General features: G+C 40.9%; 1 long non-coding RNA gene across 3 annotated transcripts in view; it reads left to right on the top strand.

Moving 5' to 3' along the window:
- Positions 1 to 10,285, top strand: part of LOC146599056 (uncharacterized) — a 13,356-nt gene extending 3,071 nt beyond the window's left edge. For 2 of the 3 annotated variants that reach the window (XR_014895125.1, XR_014895123.1), the window contains 2 exons: positions 6,386 to 6,497; positions 7,738 to 10,285. This is a non-coding gene — a long non-coding RNA (uncharacterized LOC146599056). Of the gene's footprint in view, positions 1 to 1,518; positions 1,704 to 6,385; positions 6,498 to 7,737 lie in introns of all 3 variants that reach the window. The other variant, XR_014895124.1, reaches the window with a different exon arrangement.
- The last annotated feature ends 209 nt before the right edge of the window (positions 10,286 to 10,494 follow it).

Genomic DNA, 10,494 nt, shown 5'->3' with positions numbered 1-10,494 from the left:
CTTTTCTTTTCTTTTCTTTTCTTTTCTTTTCTTTTCTTTTCTTTTCTTTTCTTTTCTTTTCTTTTCTTTTCTTTTCTTTTCTTTTCTTTTCTCCCAGAGTCTCCCAGTCAATGACTTCCTTGAGGCTAGTCTCTTGACACTGGCTCAGTAGAGTGTTCCCTTTGAACTAGTAATATTCACACAGACCTACTCCTTGACACAGGTCTTCTCCAAATACAAGTGCCAAAATCTGTGTCTGCCTTATCCCATCAAACTGAGGCTAAATCATCTAATCACTACAGTCAATCAAACGGGGGAGGGGATGTGATATCAGCTACATATGATGCTCAGTTTAAAGAGCTAAGCTTTTTTGATTAAAGGATCCTGCTCTGAGTATGAGGCTAGCAGGCTGAGCACTGAACCCAAGGGAGCAAATGAGCTAAACCTGATAGCTCTTTTGTAGCACAGAGAATTACTGATGTGTTAGTAGGATAAATCAATTTTCATCTCCCCCAGAGAACAGGGTTTGGCCAAGTATCTTGTTGTTTCTGCTAGGTTTACTGTTTCTTTTTATTTCCCTTTTTATATGTTTTCTTTCTTTGTTCTGTTACAAGAGGGAAGTGCTGTAAGCAGAAAAAACCTGCTTGCCTATTTCAAGACAGTCAGTCTGGAGGGCCTACGAGCAATGAGTACAGCTAGATACATGTGTAGGATAAATTGGTTTATAATAATAGGAATAAGAAGTTTTTATTGGTCTGCCTTCCCTTTGGAAGGGATAGAGTCACCATGGGACCAGTGAAGCACCTACTGTGATGCCTCTGAGTTTAAGGAAAGGCTGTTTCTGGGTTTTATTTCTTACTGCAAAGCTTCTAGTCTGTAGCTATATTTGTATGCACATATGCAAAATGTTGAAAATGAAATGGAAATGAAACATTAGCTGGTCTTCAAAGCTTGTTGCTGAGTTTTTGGTGCCTGGTACATTAGTTTTACAGAAGCCACCGCAAGCCCCTACTCTGTGGGGGCTGCAGGGCTAAAAGGGGTGGCTTGAATAGTCAAATGGAGACTCCCACAGACAGAAAGAAGAGCTGTTCTATCTAGAAACCTCTGCAGAGCATCCACATGGCCTTGGTCTGCAAACCCCTAGCTCCTCTCAACGCTTGTAACAAACAAAAAAACAAAAAGCCAAAAGCTACAGTGTGCAACATGCTCCCAGCAAAGAGTTTGATTCTTCAGGGCCATGCTCACCAGGACAGTCTGTGGGATGTCAGGCCAGGTTGTCTGCTACCTTCCTCCGCTATGGAGGAGCTGGCTCAAGGCCTGAGCTCCTGCCTCCACAGGAAATCAGTTTTGTTGTTTGAGAGAAGCAGGGTGAAAGTTAGCAATTTGAGAGTTTAGATTCCTGTTTCCCCATCCTGGCACTGGCCCCAGCTCTTTCTCTGGTAGTTTTATGACTCGTGTTTCCTGTATGTAAGATGAGGATAATAATATTTACCTTCTTGACAACGTGAAATGATGATTAATTGGTCTTTGTTTTTACAGTCTTACATGAAAACTGCGATTAATTGGAACGCATGCACACATCCCTCTGGGCATGCCTCCTCCAGGCTGCTGCTGGCAGCGTGAGCATGAACCCCAGCGAAAGCAGCTGGTTTCAATCCTCCTTGAACCAGGCAGCTCCAGGCAGGGAGGCGCCCGGATTTTCCCTTCCTCAGTCCCACACAAAGGTAGTTGTTTGCTTTTTAACTGAAGGCTTAGTGCAGATATGGGTGTTTTGAAATCACCTTGTGAACCTTTCCCCAAATTCTTGGGCTGGCCTTGTGCGTAGTGGTGAGGATACAGTGAACCTGAGCTGGCCGTGTGAGGTGGCAAATTGTTTTACAGGCTGTCCAGGAGTATCATGCTTGTCCTTCAGCATGGGTAACACCTCTCATGAAGACAAATTTCAATCTAATTGTAACAATATTCTTTGAATATAATAAAGCATATTACAGAAAGATTGTGATGACAACAATATAAATCAACCAAGCAGTTAATGAGAAATCCCTACAGGCCATCCATGCATACACTCCCATTAACTGGTCTTCATTCTGTAACTTCATTTTTTTTTTCTGTTTCACTGCAGAGGATTTACTGACCTGGACCTTACATCTATTTGACTTTTATAATATAGTACATTATAGTTACATTGCAATCTAAATTTAAACTCAGTACCTGACAGGAGCACTCCCACTCATCAGAGATGAGAGGAAAAAGAAAAAAGTGCAGTTTTTCAAGAAACTTCAGCCATTCTCAGTGTTTCAGAAAACTCAGCATACCTTCACTCTCTGTCCTGTTTTGATCATGTGCCTGGGATAATACTCCATAAATTCTGTACGGATTAGAATTGCTGGCACTTATGGTATTCTTACAGGTTCTCTAACCCAGGCTTCTCTTTCATATAGTATATAGATCTATATTATAGAAAAGAAAAAAATCTTGTTTATCTACTTCTAATCTAATAATAGATTGTTAACCTTCCCCTAAATTCACAAGCTTACTTGGAGAAATCAAGGAATTATCACAAATTAGATAATGAATAGATTTCTCTATTTTTTCTGGTTCATCCTTCTAGACCGGTACCAGATTCTTTGCTGCTGGAAATTACATACATACTACTAGTTAATTACTTTTTATTTATACTGACTGCGTGAATGTTTCCTGGTGTTCAACCTGTGATACATGATCAAATCTTCTTTTGGGAGTTAAAAAAGGGGATTTCCACTTACAGCAACCGCTGTAAGACTTTCAGCTTGTGACAGGATTGGCAAGGAGACCAATTGGCAAGGCTGATAGTAGTCTACTGCGCAAAGCAGAGATACTGTTGGCATCTGTATAGCGTCATTGTGTTAAGTTATTCGTCACTCGGCCCCATCCATGCCTACATCACCCTGCCTAAGTGGCAAAAGCGTACTGAATTATTAGCTAACAGAGTCTGAGTTTGAAAATCATCAATTTCAGATGTTCAAAACAGCAGCTGGGTCCAAAGTAACGGTCTTCAAATCAATGATATTTTTGGGGGGATAAGAAGGTACATTTGGCATTCTGTTTATTTATCTTCTCCTTTTTGAGCTCTCAGATTGCACTGAGAGTATTTTTCAGCTTTTCTCTGAAACTTTTAGAGGTAGATTCTTTCAGTTCAGTGCTGCTTCCAGAGGCAGAGGCTTTGACCCAGATCTCAAGGGTGCAATGCCCGCTGCCCTGAAAGCAATGCAGGGAGACCAGCATACCTGAGAGAGAGGTGGTTCAGCCAAGCATAAGTTATGGCATGAATAAGCGCTGGGAGGATCGTGCTGGGAAAAACTCCTGGGAGCTTGCTGAGTTGAATGCTGGCTGCTTGCCACTTGAGACCCCCTTCTGAGAAGCTGTCTCCAGCTTGTTGACTGCTGCCTTGTTCAAGGAAAAAAGATTTTGTACATTATTTGTAAACAAGTGGAGTTGTGTCAAAGACATCCACTTCTCTTATTATTAATTTCTCTTAACATAAATACAGAATCCTGAATTTTAGCTAAGGATTAGAATTANAAAAAAAAAAAAAAAAAAAAAAAAAGCAAAAGAACAGTAATTTAAATATACAAGGTGTATCTGTTTCTCTTCAGGCATCCTGCAAGAGTAATTCTCTTTTCCTCTATACTCCCATCTAAGGCAGCCACTGTCTACAATGCAGGATGCACTAAGGAATATAATTTGTTTTGGAAGATATCCTTCCATGATATTTCTGATTTTTCTTTTCACCTAGAACTCTTACAGTTTGCAGCAATTATTAGTCATTTTTGAGTTTCRTATGGTTTGGGCCAAAAACTAAAAAAAAGAAAAAAAGCAAATTGCCCATGAACTGGAAAGGCAGCCTTTTCAGACAGCTTTATCTAACTAGAACATTCCTTATATTCCTATATTGTTTATGTTCCTTATATTCCTTATATTTCTTATTTCTGTATAATTTCAGGACAGTATTCTGAGGCTCTTAGAGGCTGCCATGTAAATCCATAATGTTGGTCATTTTTTCTGCTATATGGCATAACTTCATCCATGGATTTCAAGACATTTCATAAAAGATAACCACAGACCTCATTTTATGGATGGGGGATCTTAAGCTAAAGAGATAAAATTATTTGCTCAGCATCACACCGTAAACATGTGGAATTGCTGGGAAGAGACTACAGATCTGGACCACAAGTCAATAATCACCAGAAATAGCCAGTGGTCTCCATCTCTGTATCTCAGCATGAAGTAACAGTGCAATTGGCTAAGTACATATTTTTGAGTCACTAGTACAGAGTCTATTGGAATTAAATCTATTCCTGAGTGACCTCTCAAAGATTGCAGTTTCATTTATTTGAGGGGTTTATTACTGTATTTAAAAGCATGCCATTTGTCTTTTTTTGTTAGCCTATAGAAGAGACCATACTATTCCTCAGACACCTGAGTCCACATAAAGAATGACAGATGATTGGCAGATAAAATGGGGAAAAAAATATGAAATAACTAAGCTACCTTTGACATCTACTGACTCAGGTTAGATTAGCAGAGAGACAAAGGTCAAATAGTGGCAAATTCCTTCCTCAGCTGGAGGGAAGCAAGCAGAAATCATAGAAGCAGAAGTACATTCTTCAGTGGGGAATTATGACTGATAATATAGTGGAGTTGGGAGAAAAAGAAGGGTAGGTAAATCTTCATTGATATAACTAAAATGTAACTGCCATAAATATAAGACAGTAAGTTTTGTCTTCATTTAATATTAATGCAAGAGGTTTGGAAGTAAACCAGTTAATTGGAAAATTAAATTAAAAACAATTAATTGGAAGAATCCTGTGTGAATTACATCATCGAGACTAAGTCTATGTCTAAGTAAAGATTTTCCTGGTTTAACTTCTCATTTTTTGCATTGCTTTCATACAGCTGCAAAATATTTCTCCCTCTTTGTTGCAAATTGTCTTGTTCAAAGCAGTTTTTTAAAAATCTCACAGATAATGTTCTGGTGAACAGCAGAACACGAAACCAGAACAAAAAAATTTCTGAAAAAACAGATAATCTTATTTGATTTTTAAAGTGGAAAATATGGATTTGATGCTCATGAAACCCAATGAGTAAGGCTTGGATCTTCAATCTGGGCTTCAAAGCCCTCGTTACATTTAATGCACAACTTTTCCTTTCTTTCCAGTGCCATCAATTCATTACAAACTCCTTAACAACAGCAGCCTCTCTTCTCCTATTCCTGCTCAGAGGTACATGTAGCAGATGAGCTTTTAGCCAAAATAAGCGTTGTCCTAGGTCCTATAAGCTGCTTGGAGCAGGTCAGTCTCTGTGTTCATAAGCAGCTGCAAGGAAAGGGGTGCCCTGCTAGCTGGGGGGTTTCTGTAGAGCTGCAGACTCTTTTTTTGGCCTGGGCCTGTTTTTATGAGATACTGGACGTAGGATGGCTATCGCTTGTGATTTAAGTCGCGATTTGAACCATATGGTGGAACACCAAATTCAATAGGCATCAATAGCCGGTTATTCACCACCACTCTCTTTTCATTATATAATCATACTAACGTACATCTTGCRTGAGTCCGGAGGAAAAAAGAGCAAAAGAGCTCCTACAGGCGTATAAGTTATTGTATGACAGACTCAAAGCAGGGAATATGCCTCTCTGCAAAACGTACTCACCCCTCGACACTCACGCRTGCTTTCGGGACGAGCGGTCTGGATTAGCTCTGAAAACGAAATTAAACTCGCGGCGGCGGCAGCAGCCGTAGCAGGGTTCCCGCCCGCGGGGCCCAGGCTGGGCKCGTGCCGAGGGGAACAGCTGGCGCGGGGAAATTAAGAGAGCGCCTTTGTCCTCGCACCTGGCCGGCGGGCTCGCAGCCGCGCGCCCGGAGCGGGGCGACCGCCGAGGCGGCTGGCGTATCTTCCTGCAGAGGCATAAATTAAACGATAATTGTGGTAGAAATACACGATGCGCACAAGAGGTGTGATGAACGTCGCCTTTTCTCCCTCATCAAGGGAAGCTTTTCAGCCGTCTTGTCGGAAGGACAGAAGGAAGCGTGTGTGGGTCGGGAGGAGTCTTTTATAAAGGCGAAAAGTGGGGAATAGCCAGACCAGGGAATGCAAATGAGCCTCCCGGCACGCTGGACTAGACCTTAATCCTCATTATTCTTTGCGGATGCAACGGTGATTTTGATTGTTGCTTTTGTTAGCTGAAAGCAACTGAAACATAACTTATATATAAGGCCCATCTGCTTGTAAGAGAGAGGTTGGTGGGAGAACAGCAAACGCTGAATTTAAGGCTGCCCTGCTACTCAAAGCRGCAGATATATTCAATCATTATATATATCTGTGATGTCTTCAGATTTGTAAMGTATAATAACCACCAGTTATTACCRTGCAGAGTTTTAACTTGRGGCTGAGGAGAGACAGATCAATCTGTGTTTTAGCTGTACTGAGGAGGCTGGAGAAACCCTGCGCCTGCAACGGAGCTGTGGCTGCCCTGTTTGTCCCAGGTACGTGGTGGCTRCAGCCTGCCCTGGTAGCGATACTGGGAAATAAGGCCTGAGGCAGCAGGAACTGATTTAAGCACAAGCTGAACTTTCTGTTCATGCTTTGCTGGAGCTGGGTCCTTCACTGTTAGCTCTCAGACTCACTTGAGCACTTACACACCACCACTTTTCTTGCTTTCATGTAGAGCTCCACACTGCTTCGCCGTTGGCCTACCAGAAATGTCTAAAACAATCTTGCTGTTCAGATGAGTAATAGCAATTAGTAATAACGCAACCTGTCCCTTGGGATCTCATTATAAATCTCCATAGCCAGAAGTTTACACACGATCATCACAGGAGACCAATCCCTCGCACGTCACCCCCCTCACAGCAGGAGACAGATTCCAGGGACRGCGTATGCTTCTTCACCCCATATTTTAAAATTCAGTACAGTTTTAGAAAGTAAACACCACAAATGCAATATGAAGAGCTCTTCATCACTTCTCCTTCAACAACTGCTGATATACTACCTTGCTGCAAACTCTGAGAAAACTTGCCTGTGTATTGCTTGGGGCCTTTGCAAAAAAACCAAATATCCATTATTCAAAAAAATTGTAACAATTTATGGATTATATACTGCATTAAAAAAAAWGACCCAAAATTGCTAACAGCTTCTTTGCAATAAATGCCCTTGGAGAACTAGAAAAATTTCCAGATTGTGGATAATTTTGTGYTTAGCAGTTTCCTGCAAAATGGATATTTTGCCCAGACACGTGATGCTTCCTTGGAAAACCTGTGCACTGCCTGCCATCTCAGCAATAGCTATATGAAATTGATGCRATTGCCTTTAAGTTCATCACCTACCCAGTTCTGAAAGCTAGCAGTGCAGCTAACAAATCCTGCCACTGATTTTCCCTCAGCAGTTGCAAAAAGTTCAGATATGTAGCTCTGGAACTGAAGCTCCTAGGATTTAGAAAATAGTTAGGTCTTGTCAAGAGGCTGAATTCAGTAGGTTGCCACAAATTATTTCTGAGGAGCTCACATTTTGTGATTAAACCACTTTTCCCTGGCCAGCTTCACTGACCAACTGTAACTAGAAYAGCCTGCCATTCTTCCACATGAAGGACAGAGAAAGATGCTTCAGAAAATTCAGCTTTTATTGAAAGGACTCACGTAACACTACTTTAAAAAACTATAGGTGACTGATAGAATCAAAACTTCTAAGAAAGAGTAGGCTGATGGACTTTGTCTTTTGCCTCAACAGCTGCTGGCTGAGTGTGAAAGCCATCGAGGACCRGGGAGCTACGCTGCCRACGTTCCCGGGCAGTCACCCAGGCRCCTAAGTAGCTGGGGATGGAAGGCAGAAGTAACACTGTGGCACCAATGGAAATCACAAATGGTGATCAYGCTACACTTCCACAGAACTACCTGCACAAAATATTTGTGATACAGTATATTTGTGCTAAATAATTCAGACAGGAAGATTCCAGTGCGATTCACAATCTCTTCTGTTAGCACTCTCTCACTCTTGGTGATAGCCGTGGAGTGGAATATGGCTTTCTTCCTATGATAGCAATTTAAGAAAAATGGCACTATTTTATCTACTCCATTTCTTGTCAACTGAGTCTGTTTTCAGAATACGACCCTGACTTCAAATATCTAGTCTGTATCTATTGGGGCAGCCTTGTTTGCTCCTGTAACATCATGCGGACTGGGAATAGTCATYTATTCTTGTTATTGATGCTCCTAGCTCATTCAATAACCTCACATGAGATTATACCAAGAACGAAATGCTGGCCAATACCCTTAAAACCAAAATATACTGCKTATGGGGATTTTTCTTCTCTGTAGAAAATAGTAGCAGTGCATTTTCTCAAAGTCTCTTGTTCCTTTCTATGTACACCTATTTTGAAATGTACAAATCTGATACTGTTTTGATTACTGCAGCTTGGGTTAAGGTATTTTTTTTCCCGTCGCACAGCTGTTTACTCCTTTAAGGAATTAAATCTGTGTTTATAAATTTTACCATTGATCTGCTTTTTGSCACTGTCAGAGGCAGGGTACTGAGCTAGATGGATCTTTAGTCTGACCCTGTACTGTTATTTCTATGTTCTAAATCAAAATTCAGTGAGACTGAACAATTTGTGAATATCTGCAAATCAGGTAAGCTAAGGTTAGCTCTCTGGGAGCTACTAGCACTTAGTTTGTATACAGAAAGAAATAACATATTATAAGAACAAATGTACAATGTACAGTGGCTTATTTTGCTAACATCTTCCTTSTCTGTTCACTAAATGAGGAAATCATAACTATTCAATAAAGGAACTCTTGAGAAACTATGATAAATAGAAAAGATCCGGATGTGAAAGGACATCCAACTAAGTTTTTCAAAATCTGTRAAAATAACGGAACTTCTTACCTGGCTTTTAAAAAAACCCATTTGAGAGTGAAATGGTCACAGCTACTGTTTGTGCAATATCTATGATCTTTAAGAAAAAGGGTCACTTATTTTTGTTATGAAAGATAAAAAAGGCTATAATGGATTTTTGATTTGGTCTGATTGTGGAGAATTGGCAGTATCAGTTGGTATAGACGAGTCACACTTGTTAAAAAAGGACAAGCCCCATGTGAAGATGTGCAATGAGGACTCTCAGATGTGAGCCGAGCCAGTTTGGTTCCAGGGCTGGAGAATGAGAGGGGCTTTGGTGGTGGGACCGTGTGACACCACCTACCCTGACAGTGAAGGGATCCTCATACCCTCACTGGTACTAGTAGGAAAGCGCATGCAGCAGGGGATTGTAGCAATGGTGTGTCACAAACCCGTTGCTTTTGACACCACCTTACAATACTAACTTGTTAGTGTAGTTGCTCATACTAATATTCAGGTAGTCCCTTCATACAGTTAAAATGTTATTAACTGTGCTTTTTGAAAAGTCTGTACCAGAGCACTGGATAAAACAACCTGCTTGGATCCCACATGAAGGCAAGCATTGTGCTCCCTGAGAAATTACAGTAAAGGTCTGTCTGTGTGAGTCTGCCAGGCTGTCTCTGTGTTAGCTGCTTTTCTCTGAGATGCTGAACTGATAGCATTAAACAGTTTAACTATGTATATATTGGTCACTAGGCAGGGGAAATTAGGCAGTATAAATAATAGAAYTGGGAAAGTTGAGATGATTTTCACACTCCAAACTAGTCTGTACCTTGGACTTTCTCCTGCCCAGCACTYCTGCTTCTACTCACTCGTCTACCAAAAACTTGTTCTAGATCATAATCTTGGCTCACAACTGGCTTGTGGCCACAGAAATCTCTGAAGCCTTCTAGACAAGCCTACTCACTCAAAGGCCATTATCGGCGCTATATATCCGTGACATAATTTTGCTTGTCACTGACCACAGGCTTATCCTTGACAACACCTAGTTTGTTTATACCAAGTCAGTTTAGAGAAAACATTGCACTTCAGACAAGAAATTTCATCTTGCTGTGATTACCCAGGAGCTCCCTTCAGTCTTTCTGCCACTGCTCTCAGCCCTTCTGCTTTGTTAATAGTGGTAGTTCTTTTGTTCACTAAGTTTTGCCACTTTGCTACAAATCTTTCCTCAGAAATTTTAACAAAAGGCCTTTCATTTGGATATGCATTTAATAATGGTGCTTTATACTGATATACAACTTGTCGCTATTTCACTAAGCAGATCTGAACAAAAAGACCTGAGAGGCAGACACTTTCTCTGTGTGAGCCAACAGGTACTTGGCACAATCGTGGAAGAACTTTTTTTCCTGTGGAACAATAAAGCAAATCTCTATGACTACTGAAACTGCCGGGAATTACTTGATCCCTGCATAGACCAGGGGTGTATTTCTATGATTTAATACCAGGAAGGTCTCACCTAGAAAACTGCACAAAATGCACAAGGCATAAAGGCTGATGGGACTTTGCCAAGATTTGACCTTGCAAACCAGGAAGTTCAAATATTGTGAAACTGATGTTTAAGTTGTTCCACTCCTGGACCCAGATAAAGCATTT

The sequence above is a fragment of the Rhea americana genome, unplaced genomic scaffold, assembly GCF_003343005.1.
Source record: "Rhea americana isolate MKP2758 unplaced genomic scaffold, rheAme1 scaffold_149, whole genome shotgun sequence".
Lineage (NCBI taxonomy): Eukaryota > Metazoa > Chordata > Aves > Rheiformes > Rheidae > Rhea > Rhea americana.
Note: the sequence above shows the minus strand (reverse complement) of the source record. Positions and strands in the feature narration are given on the sequence as shown.